Source organism: the organism of the source record quoted next, unplaced genomic scaffold (genome assembly GCF_019419815.1).
Source record: "Pyrus x bretschneideri cultivar Hongxiangsu unplaced genomic scaffold, Pyrus_bretschneideri_v1 Contig10, whole genome shotgun sequence".
NCBI classification, from domain to species: domain Eukaryota; kingdom Viridiplantae; phylum Streptophyta; class Magnoliopsida; order Rosales; family Rosaceae; genus Pyrus; species Pyrus x bretschneideri.
The window spans coordinates 6,331,914-6,345,114 of NW_025999391.1; the positions used below are offsets into that span (position 1 = coordinate 6,331,914).

Below are 13,201 nucleotides of genomic sequence, written 5' to 3' on the forward strand. Positions count from 1 at the left end.
AGACTAGCCAATCTCTATCATGTTTCTCTCCATTGGATAAGTATCGAGTGTAAAATGCTATATTTAAATACCTATTAAACTGATCTTTAAGATCTTTCTCAATTGATAGATCTCTTGCATGACTTTTTTCTGCCAACAAATCAATCCATTTAGGCTCAAGACTATCCCAAGTTTGAGGATCATAAATGTTTGAGGGAATGGACTCACTCAATTGATCAGTGACAATAGGAGCATCCTCATGATTATCATTCTCATCAAGGTCGTCATCAATTTCATCATTGCCCAAATCATCAACTAATTTCTCATTGTCATCCTATTGTTCCGAAATTAAATCATTCACTGAACTTTGTGGTTCTTTTTCTTTCAGAAAGAACCTATCAATAGCTCATTTTTTAGAATGAGTCAATTGTTCAACTTTTCTTCTTCTTCGACGTTTCAAGTAGTCAAATAGATATTTTCTAGAAGGTGTCATCTTTTATATCTCAAACAAGATCCCAATAAAATTGTAGTAAGTATGAACAATGAAACCTGATAGTCTGCAATACGTGTGCATCTAGTGATTTTTTGTGACTGCTCTCCTCTTGATTCTGCCCTAAAAAGTACAAAAGAAAAAAAAATCATTATAGATGAGAAATGCCCAAATCCTCAAATTCCAAGTCAATATACTTAAATTAGTAAATATCTTACTTTAATCAAAGTCTACATCACTTTGATCAATTGAATTGTCTTCATGATTCAGAAGTTTCTCTTCAATTTCATGAATTTATAAATTAGGGTTTAATAATTTGTGGGAACAAGGACAATGGCACGAAGAGAGAAGGGAAGCAGACTGGGACATTGGCGACAACGTCTTGGATTCTAACGTCTAGGACTCTGTTGTGAAAGAAGAAAAGTGGGATACAACGATGGGACTTTGGTGTGAGAGAAGAAAAGTGGACTCTGAGTCTCTGACACTGAATTATTTGCCTCGGTAGGGTTCTTCCCTTTTAATTGATTAGTTTTGCCAACATAGCATTGTCAATTATAATTTTATATAATTCCGTACATATTTTACGCAAGTATATATTATTTGATTAGCATTTTTATATATTATTATATTCAATAAAAAATATTTTTGGAGCTCCCAAAATTTTGGAGCCCTATGCAATAGAACTGGTCACACTCCCCAAAAGCTGGCTCTGCTTTGAGGTGCAACATTTTGGTAATAAGCCCGTGAAGAGTAAGATTTTTTTAGCCTGGGTTCCTCCAACTCCAAATTATGTCAAGTTGAATGTGGATGGTATTAGGAAGAGTGGCAAGGAGTGCTCTAGTGCTGGTGGGATTTTACGTGTTGCTGCAGGTGAGTGGATTGCTGGTTTCACCATAAATATTGGTGTGGGGAGTGTGCGTAATGCTGAGTTATGGGGTCTTTTTCGTGGTTTCTGTCTTGCTTGGAGATTGGGTTATAGAAAAGTGCTTATTGAAATGGACTCTGTTGTGGCTATTACTTTAGTAAAGGATTTTAATTCCTCTCTGCACCCTCTTGCTCATCTCATTACTGCTTGCCGAGAGTTATTACGCAGGGATTAGATTTGCATGGTTTCACATGTTTATCGTGAGAAGAATAGAGTCGTCGATGGTATGGCAGATTTAGGCCATAAGTTCGACATTGGTCTTTGTACGAGGCTCCTCCTCTTCTGGATAGGTCGATCTTTGAGGATGCTGTTCGGTTTCCTTAGACACGTTTTGTTAATGTTAGTTGTTTTGACCCCCAATTTTACCACCAAATTTTTTTTTATTTTTTTTAACATGATATCCAAGGAAATTAATAGCACCAATTAATACCTCATCTTCCTATAAAATTAATTTCAACAGAAGCTAGAGAAAGTGGCCAACCAAACAACACAGCCGAAGTCTTTTTCCATCATACTTTCTTTTCCATCATAATTTCTATATATATGTACGTGTGGGTGTATATCAACACAAGTAATTTGTTATCTTAATTCATAAAGTTTGGAACTTTGGAAGGAAAAGAAACTTGGGTTTTTGTTGGTTTTTAGTTTCAGGCTACTAGCTGGCCAAGTTCAAGCTGCTCTTCTTCAATGGAGATCAGTTGTAATCTTGAGAAAGCAGGCCATAGTTTTAAACGAAGTTCTTCCTTTTGGATTGACAATAGCAGCGATGTTTTCTCAACGTCTTCACGTGGAGAGGACGATGAGGAAGCTCTCAAATGGGCTGCTCTTCAGAGACTTCCGACTTTTCAGCGCTTGAACAAAGGCCTGCTCTCTACTCCTCAAGGCCATGCCAACGAAGTTGGCGTGAGCAATCTTGAAGTGCAAGACAGGAAGAACTTGATTGAGCGGTTAGTTGGAGTAGCTGAGGAGGATCATGAGAACTTCTTGTTGAGACTCAAGAGCCACATTGATAGGTAAGAATTTGAAAGTTTTCGTAACTGTGCGTGTTGCCATCTTCTCGGTTTATGATAATAATGGGGTTGTTTTACTTGTTTTTATCTCAGAGTTGGAATTGATATTCCAAAAATAGAAGTTAGATTCCAGAATTTGAAAATTGCCTGCTGAAGCTTATGCAGGAAGCAGGGCTCTGCCGACAGTTTTTAATTACTGTGTTAATATAGTGGAGGTAAATCATTAACTACTAGAGTTTGCATATATAATCTTTGGACCCATCTTGTAACCATTTCGTTTTTAGTTTTGATACATTATTACTGAACTACTTGTTTTTCGGGTTCCAAAGGGTTTGTTGAACTCCCTTCATATTCTTCCTAGCAAGAAGAAGCACTTGTCTATCCTCAAAGATGTTAGCAGGATCATTAGGCCTTGCAGGTGAGAGAATGATGCAAATTTGGTTCATCTGTGTTTTATTTTTTGGTCGAAAAGAAAATGACTTGGTTGATCATGTGTTTGTTGTACAGAATGACACTGCTGTTGGGTCCTCCGAGTTCTGGAAAGACCACAATCTTGTTGGCTTTGGCTGGAGAGCTTGACCGGGATCTTCAGGTTAGACAACATGCAATCATGATTTCAGATTTTCAATTTTAGCTTTAGGGGCTGCCGTTGGTTTTTTTCACTATTTTATCTGAGCAATAATTGTTGTGCAGTTTTCAGGAAGTGTGACCTACAATGGTCACGGCATGCATGAGTTTGTGCCTCAGAGGACTGCTGCTTACACCAGCCAACATGATGTTCATATGGGAGAATCGGAGAAACATTGAACTTCTCTACAAGATGCCAAGGGGTCGGAGCCCGTTATGGTGGGCTTAGATAACTGACTTTTGTTCAATTTTCATAACCAAACCGATGACTATTAATCGAAGATTATTTGTGGTTGGTTTAAATTGTGGTGACATCCTAGTAGAGTTAAGCAGACGAGAGAAAGAAGAGAATATCAAGCCGGATGCAGACATAGATATCTACGTGAAGGTGAGAAATAAGAAAAGCTACTTAGCAGAACTTAGATATCTACTAGAGAGTTCTACTAGTTAGTTAGTGTGTTGTTAATTATGTTTTCAATCTAATCAACGACTTGCGTATTGTTAATTCATTGTTTCGGTTATTATAGGCAGTGGCATCAGAAGGCCAGACAGCAAGTGGTGACAGAATATATACTAAAGGCAAAATCACGTTTATATTTTGTACTATAAGAGGACTTTCTGAAATTACACTTTATTGATCGGTAATTCATTTGATTTTTCCAGATTTTGGGATTAGATGTATGTTCAGATACCTTGGTTGGGGATAACTTAATAAGGGGCATCTCCGGCGGACAAAAGAAATGAGTCACAACTGGTAAAAACATAATTCTAGTTCTTAAATTAAAGAGCATGGTTTATAAATTTTTGAGAAGTTTTGATAAATCAATGAACTGTAAGTAGGTGAGATGCTTGTTGGACCGGCTAAGGCGTTATTCATGGACGAAATATCTACGGGTTTGGATAGTTCCACAACGTATCAAATTGTGAATTTGATCAAGCAATATGTTCACATTCTGAAAAAAAACTGCATTCATCTCACTGCTGCAACCAGCACCTGAGACTTATGACCTGTTTGATGACATTGTTCTGCTATCCGATGGTCACATTGTGTACCAAGGTCCTCGTGAAAATGTTCTTGAATTTTTCAAATCATGGGGTTCAGATGTCCCAAGAGGAAAGGTGTGGCGAACTTCCTGCAAGAAGTCGGTCACTACATAGCTTTTGTTTGAGCATTAACACAAAAGTGTCACATATATAATTTTTCATGTGTGAATAAATCATTAATTTTGCAGGTGACATCAAGGAAAGATCAGGACCAGTATTGGGCAAGCAGAGATGAGCCTTACAGGTTCATTACACATGAACTCGCAATTCCATTTGACAAGGCCAAGAGCCACCCAGCTGCATTAACAACGAAAAAGTATGGCGTTAGTAAAACTGAACTGTTGAAAGCTTGCTTTGCAAGGGAGTTCTTACTCATGAAGAGGAACTCATTTTTCTACCCTTTCAAGCTTGCCCAAGTATTGTTTTCACTTTATTTGACCCATTCCATGCTGCGCGCAAACTTACAAGTTTTAATCTTTTTTAATTTTTACTTATTTTTCTTAGCTCTCAATCATGGCTATGATTACAATGACATTATTCCTACGAACTGAGATGCATCGCAATTCAGTAGATGACGGGGTAGTTTATACTGGTGTATTGTTCTTCTCCATGGTCGTTGTTTTGTTCAATGGACTGGCAGATCTTTCGATGACTGTTACAAGGCTCCCAGTATTTTATAAGCAGAGAAACCTCCTCTTCTTTCCACCGTGGGCATATGCCCTTCCCACGTGGGTCCTAAAGATCCCTATCAACTGCGTTGAAGTTGTGGTTTGGGTATTTATCACCTATTATGTCATCGGATATGATCCAAATGTTGGAAGGTAAAAATAATTAGAAAATTCTCCCACTTCCTTCATGTTTTCTCCATCCAAAATGATAGATACATGCTCCGTTCGTACCACATTCCATCACCTTTGATGAAATCACATACTCCGTTGACGTGCCACAGGTAATGTATATGCAATGTGTTTGACACTTGACAACCTTGTGCAAATCCAATATTGTGAGACATTTCCTTAAATCGAAATTGCAGGAAATGAAGAATGAAGGTGTTCCCGAGGATAAACTGGTGCTCCTTAGGCGCGTGAGTGGTGCTTTTAGGCCAGGTGTTTTGACAGCTCTAATGGGAGTGAGTGGGGCTGGTAAAACAACTCTAATGGACGTACTGGCTGGTATAAAAACTGGTGGATATATTGAGGGAAATATCACAATTTCCGGGTACCCTAAAAAGCAAGAATCGTTTGCCCGGATTTCTGGATAGTGTGAGCAGAATGACATCCACTCTCCTCATGTTACTGTCTATGACTCATTGACGTACTTGGCATGGCTGCGTTTATCTTCGGAAATCAATTCTGAAACCAGGAAGGTGGTATATGAACTTAATTTGTAAGCTTAAATTTAATTCTTTATGAACTGATGGAAAATTTGGTCCTGTTTTAAGGCAATTACCGGCCTCATTGTCGATCATTAACTTTCAATTGGACATGATTGCAGATGTTCGTTGAGGAAGTGATGGGACTTGTGGAGCTGAATCCGTTGAGGCAAGCATTAGTAGGGTTGCCTGGTGCGAGCAGTTTCAACTGAGCAGCGTAAGAGGCTGACCATTGCGGTTGAACTAGTGGCTAACCCCTCCATAATATTCATGGATGAACCGACTTCAGGCTTGGATGCAAGTGCTGCGGCCATTGTTATGAGAGCAGTTAGGAACACCGTTGACACTGGAAGAACAGTCGTCTGCACCATCCATCAGCCAAGCATTGACATATTTGATGCTTTCGATGAGGTGAAAATCAAAATCATCTCTAATAGAAATTGTTTGAACTTTGAACTCTATTTTGATTGGTCTTTTCTACTTGACTATGATATATATATATATATATATATATATATATATATATAACATGTCGTTGCAGCTATTCATACTGAAGAAAGGAGGACAAGAGATCTATGTAGGATCATTAGGCAGCCATTCTTGCAATTTGATCAAGTACTTTGAGGTATAGTGAAGGAACAAATTTCAAGTCTCGATAGCCTTATAATTGTTGAAGGTTTTTCTAATGCATTCACATTTATATATAGGGGATTGATAACGTCAGTAAGATTAGGGATGGCTACAATCCAGCAACATGGATGTTGGAAGTCACTTCGTCAGCCAAAGAAATGGCTATGGAGATTGATTTTGCTGAAGTGTATAAGAACTCAGAACTGTACAGGTTTGCTTATTACCCTATCGGCCCAAAAAAACCATTTATGAATGAATGTCTCTCTTTGTAAACAAGATTTGTCGACAAAACGTACTTATATATGGCATAAATTGCAGGCGAAACAAAGAACATATTAAAGAACTAAGCACCCCTGCTTCTGATTCCAAGGATCTTCATTTCCCTACTCAATACTCTCAGCCATTTTTAACCCAATGCATAGCTTGCTTATGGAAACAACATTGGTCCTATTGGCACAATCCGCTGTACACAGCCATCAAATTGACGTTTGGGACAATGTTCTCGAACCTTGGCTCCAAAACTTAAGTCACACTGCCCAAACAAAAAGATAGATATATTCTAACCAATATGTTGTGCTTCCAAATGTAACTTAGAAAATTTTGAGTACAGAAAAAACCAAAAGGATCTCTTCAATGCAATTGGTTCGATGTATGCTGCTGTTCTCTTTCTCGGTATCAAAAATTCTACAACTGTGCAGCCCATTGTGGATGTCGAAAGAACAGTCTTCTATAGAGAACGAGCTGCTGGAATGTATTCTGCCTTGGCATACACCTTTGCACAGGTGGCTAATCATACATTGTACTAAGATTAAGCTATATGAAGTTTTAGTTATAGGACTACTTGCATTATTTATCTTATCTTACTCCGTTTCTATATTTCATTGCAGGTTACAATTGAGATCCCGTATGCTTTTGCACTTGATCTTTTCTACAGTGTCATAGTTTATGCAATGATTGGGTTTGAATGGAATGTGGCTAAATTCTTGTGTTACTTATTCTTCATGTATTTCACATTTTTGTACTTCATCTACTATGGCATGATGGGTGTGGCCTTGACGCCGAACCAGCACATTGCCGCTATAATTTCCAGCGCATGTTACGCAATATGGAATCTCTTCTCAGGGTTCATCATCCCACGAACTGTAAGTGTAGCTTGCCCTTAGGTCCTAATGCAGGCTTTGTTGTCCTTAAAAGTTAGAACCTATACTGATGTTTTATTTTCTGATCCTGCGATTTTTATTCTGTTCATTAATTTCGCCAATGGCAGAGGATTCCAATATGGTGGAGATGGTACTACTGGGCGTGCCCGATGGATTGGACCTTGTACGGACTGGCTGCATCACAGTTTGGAGATATACAGGACAAGCTTGAGACGGGTGAAACGGTGGAAGAATTCATGAGGCAATACATCGGCTTCAAGCAAGAGTTTATCCGAGTGGTTGAAGCTGTGGTGGTTGGATTCACTCTACTCTTTGCACTCATCTTTGCCTTGTCCATCAAGAAGTTGAGCTTCCAGAGGAGATAGAAAGGTTTCGTTGCTTGTACATCAAGAAAGCAGGAACTGCTTTGATCTTATGGGTTGCAACCTTTTGTAACTGGTCAATCCTTTCCTAAGTTTGTAAATGTGGTAATTAATTAAGTAATTTGGGCTTGACAAACTCATGGTGTACATTTTTCTTGGTACAACCCTATTTTTTTATTGATACACCTAGCATAAATATGAACAAGGGAATTTTAACGAAATATTTTTGGTACTGTTCACTTTTAACGAAAAACTACATTTTTATCTTTCTCTGGTACTATTCTCTACATTTTTATTTGTCATTTTTCATTAAAACTAAAGTTTATTTGGACTGTTCGTTAGTTTTCCTTATAAACAATTGGTGTTAGATTTAGTATTTAATCCCAAAGTCATAAAAACTTTTATATCTTTTATTCAAGTTAAATTCAAATTGAATTTAAACTATTGGAGAGAATTCAAATTTAAGTGCACAATACGGAATATATTATTCTAGCTAAAGCCTTGATGAAGCGCATCCCCTTCAAACTTTGATGAGTAGCCAACTCAATTTGTCTGTAACCCGAGGACAAAGTAAAAGTCTCATCTTAGCAAATAACAAACCAAACTTTCCATCGCCGTCGCGAGTAATTTAAATTTTGATTTTTCAAGCTAATTTTAGGTCAAAGGGAAGCTAAGGAACTGCTTTCAAACGCCGCAGCTCAAGAGCGATTGAATGCATGGGTCGACGTCACCAGTGATGTCATATGATACCATGAACAATTCCTCCCAAACTGAAAATTTAGAAAAATAACCAAAATTTTGATCTCCTATAGAATTATAGCCATATTTTTAAATTTAAGGGAATATTGGTTACTCTCACTACCATCGTCAGGGCGTACCCACAACGTTGAGCCCTAAGAACTTAGTGGCATCTAACTAACAGCTGACCAGTATGGATTTATGTAAGAATTTATAGATCACGCACCAATGAAGACTGCAGGCAACAAAACTCAAACCTTGGTGAGGCAACACACAAGTTAAAGATCTTACCAACTGAGCCAACCCTCGTTGGCTTACATTTCTAAAAGTAGCAAAACTGTGAAGTTTCTGACGACATCCAAAGTGAAAACTAAGAACTAAATGCAAATTGGTTGTCAAGCGCTTTAAAGTAGTTTTTAATTTTTAGTTTTAATTTTGCGTACTTTTCCTTGTACATTTGTTCTACCTTTCTCCTCCATCATTCATCCACTCTCTTATATCCCTCCTTCATCCCATGTGTTTTTCCCTTCATCTCTAACACAAAAAATGGAAATTAATAACTATAAACGAAATAATAATCAAATAAACCTTATTTACTTTCTAAGTTACCAGCATGTAAATTCCGAAACTGAAGTAGAAAACATTTTCTAAGTTAAGAGAGAATTAAAAGAGTATATGAATGGATTTAAAGTAGAATTACCTTATATAATGCTCTTAATAAAGGAACAACTCTTCATTACAATATACGAGTAAATTTGAGATTTCACCTTCTTTTTCTTATTTTATTGACAAAGAGAATTAGGGGTGCAACTTGAGTTGCGCCAATCCGAACCCGCTCATATCCAACTCGACTTTAAACCCGACAAGCGAGTTTTTTTTTTACTTATAACCCGCCCGAACCTAACCCAATTTCAACCCGTTCATTAATTGGGTTGAGTTGAGTTGATCATTTGCCCATCCATCCCCAACACAACCTAACCCGACTAACCAAACACAATCTAACCAGATTGTAACCCATATCATTTAATGCTCATACCATACCCTAGTGTGCCAAGTCCAAAAACCAACGCTCTTTCTATTTTTTTCTAATACATTACCCTTTTATAATTACTTAAGCTTTTAGGGAATAAGAGGCTTTGATTAGTCAACCCATATTCATAGTCTCTAAATTCTAAAGCTTTATAGTAGATTGATTTATGAAATTAGAGTAAGCTAACTTTGATGCTACTTAGTTTAATTTTTTTAGGAATTCTTGGGAACTAAGTTGTTATAAGATAAAACTTGAAAAAGTTGGGCAACCCAAACCCAACCCAAGTAAACCCTAATCCAATTAAACCCAACCCCAAATGAACCCGAATGAAACCCAACCCCAACCTCAACCCGAGCCCGAATTGTAAAAGTTCGGTTAGGATTAGGTTGATCTTCCAACCCACCCAACCAGTCCAAGTTGCAACCCTAAAGAGAATACTCTTAATAATTGTGTTATAAGTCTCGTTTGAAAGTGTTTTTAAATGACTAAAAACACTTTTGTTGAAAATATTTTAGGAACCAATCATTAGTAAAAATGCAAGTGAATCCTAAAAAAACACTTGAAGTTCTTTCTACAAGAAGCACATAACTTGTGTTTCTTACAAAAAACACTTCAAGTGCTTTTGAGACCCAAATTTTTTCTCTTAAAGCTTTTTCAGAATTTTTTGCTCACCCGATATGTTAAATAATAATGTCATTCTATAATATTTTTCATCTCTTTGTGGGGTCCAATTATTGAGATCACCAATCAAATACTTGGAACACACAACAATATTTATTATGTATTGCATCACATCAATCGAAAAATTATTAAATTAATTTGACAGCAACTGTCAAATTTGACAACATATAGCTTTGCCTGCAATTAACTCAGCGTCATGTAAGAAAGTGAAGGCTTAGTTGAAAAGAGTTTGCTATTATTTTTTACGTTATATATTTATGTGGTAATTTCGACCTCTTTTCAAAATACTCTCAGTAATTTTAAAGATACTTCCAAATCAACCTCTAGTATATTGTGAATTCCCTTCCCTTAGTTAATATAGACTTCAAAATTTAGTATAAATCAATATTCTCTTTTGTCTCAACTTGCAGGATGAATGGAATTTGTTTCATGACATTAGCCGACACACTTCTAAATTCCAACGCACACATTCGTTTTAATTATCGTCTCCACGTATATTTCACGTGGAAAGAATCTGATTTATTCATTTTTTTATTCCTGTTAGTACTGTGTTGCAGGGTGATGTTAAAAGTTTATTTTTCAGGTGATGCAATCATTTTTAGACTAAAATTTGACTTAATGAGTAATAGAATTAAAATCATAAGTTATATTTTTAAGTTAAAATAAATAATTAAAAGGAAAAATTAGTATCCGATTCCTAGTTCCAAATATTCATTAACTGATACTTTAGTTTTCAAATTTTTGTTTAAGTTCCTAGCATTAATATGATAATAAATTTACATGTTTATTACATATTTTTTAAAATAAAAATTAGTAATTGATTTAGGTTTTAATACTCACACCTCTATTAAATTCCTAATTAACTTTTAATTCAAACATTTCCAAAAAAAAAAAAAAATAGAACAAGTTTGTACCCATTAGTTCTTATAAAAAGGTTCTCAAATTTTTGATCTTAAATGTCACATCCCGGTCCGGGCCCCCACCACATCCCAGACTCGACTTCGCCGTAGCACGATATTGTCCGCTTTGGGCCCCTACCACATCCTCACGGTTTTGTTTCTGGGAACTTACACTAGAACTTCCCAGTGGATCACCCATCTTGGGAATGCTCTCGCGTGCTACTCGCTTAACTTTGGAATTCCTACGGAAACTGAAGCCAGTGAGCTCTCAAAAGGCCTCGTGCTAGGTAGAGATGCGAATATACACATATAATTAAGGCTTTTGAGGATATACTCCCCTGGGCGATGTGGGATGTTACATTAAATTTACCCATTCATATAATTTTCAATTTTTTTTAATCTTAAATGTACCCATTCTTAAATATACTGAATTATTATATGTAAAATGTACCATTTTTTATAATATAAAATGTAAATGTACCCAATTTTTTAATAAAAATCTATTCAAAAATTTTTAATCCATTTTTAAACTTATATGGGTACATTCTTTTTTGTTGATTCGAGAATGTATCTATATCAAGTTTAATTGAAGAAATTTACTAATGTTATTAAGCCTAATATCTTCTTTTTTTCTGTGTTTTGAAGAATGTACCCATGTTTTGGTACAATAATTTTTTATGAATGTACCATATAATAGAGAGTATAATTTATATTTTATTATTTTTAATCCCACAAATTATGGGTTATCATATAAACAAATACAAATTTCAATTTTTAATTTAAAAAATATAGTTGTACACTATTACATTAATGTCAAGGACTTTGATCAAAAATTAAAAACAGAGAAGATTTCAGTCAAAGAATATTGATATCTAGGGACCATATCCAAAGTGTCTCTAATTAAAATTACATTATCGTGATGCACAACTTTAATGTGGCCATGCATCATATTCATTTTTTTACAAACAATAAAGTTAATGGGTTAAATTCTTAGTTGCTAGGGGGAATCGGTGGAGATCAAACCCGTATCAAGATACAGAGGCATGATTACTTTTCGTCATTGCAATAAATTTAAGAGATAAGAGGGGCTGTGGAAATGAGGGGAAATAAACAAAGAAGAATCAATGCAACCTTCTCGAAAATCAAAATAACTTATAGTCTGTTTGATAAATATTTCGTTTTTATTTTTTGGCCTTCACTTTTCGTACTTGAGATATGAGGAAAATATATATAAAGGAAATGAGGGACAAAAGGCTGATGGAAGAGAGTTGAAGACTCAAAAAGAATAAAGGAAAACAAAATCATGGAGGTGAAAAAGTTTTTAGTTTTTAGGTTTTATTTTGTGTGCTGTTTCTTATACATTTATTAAAAACTTATGCGTGGAAGGTGGCTTTGAACTAGTAATTGAGGAGGTTGATGGGAGGTCTAGAGTTTCTTGGAGAATCAAAACAATTATTGAAGATATTAGAAGTCTGGCCGTCAGAATATTTCATGGAATATGTTCTCGCTGGTGTGATTACAAGTGTAGGGATCAGTAGTGCAAATATTCTTATCTGGGATTGCACTCTTTCTGCCTATTCGACCCAAGCTTTACGTTTCGATTTTACTGGTACTGGTTGTTCTTGGGGCAGTTCCTTTCAATAAATTTCTTTTCTTGATAAAAAAAATATATAATTCATAATAAATGTTGTTGCGTGTTCTAAATATTTGATCGTTTGTCTCAATAATTAAACCCTACAAAGAGATGAAAAAAATTATAAAATAACATTTTTATTTAGCATATCAAGTGAAGGAAAAAATCGTACAAAATGTCCAATTATCGCATAAGTCATCAAATATCATTTTAATGTTTTACATTTGACATTTTTTTTAAAAATGCTCTAATAATACTAGGATTAAAGTATATTGTGAATTCCCTTCCCTTAATATAGATTTCAAAAATGTAGTAGAAATCAATATTCTCTTTTGCTGCTACTTGCAGCATGAATGGAATCTGTTTCAGGCATTAGCCGACACACTTCTAAATTCCAACGCATACATTCGTGTCAAAATATCATATCCACGTACACATTACACGGAAAGAATCTGATTTATTCATTTTCGATTCCTATTTGAACCTGATTACAGGGTGATGGTAAAAGTATATTTTTCAGGGTAATGCAATAATTTTTAAATTAAAATTTGACTTGTTGAGTAACATAATTAAAATCATATGTTTGATCTTAAGTTAATAGAAATAATTAAAATTACACAT

General features: G+C 35.6%; 1 pseudogene; it reads left to right on the forward strand.

Annotated features, from left to right (window-relative positions):
- Window positions 1-2,081: 2,081 nt before the first annotated feature.
- On the forward strand, window positions 2,082-7,810 carry LOC103961370 (annotated as a pseudogene).
- Window positions 7,811-13,201: the final 5,391 nt, after the last annotated feature.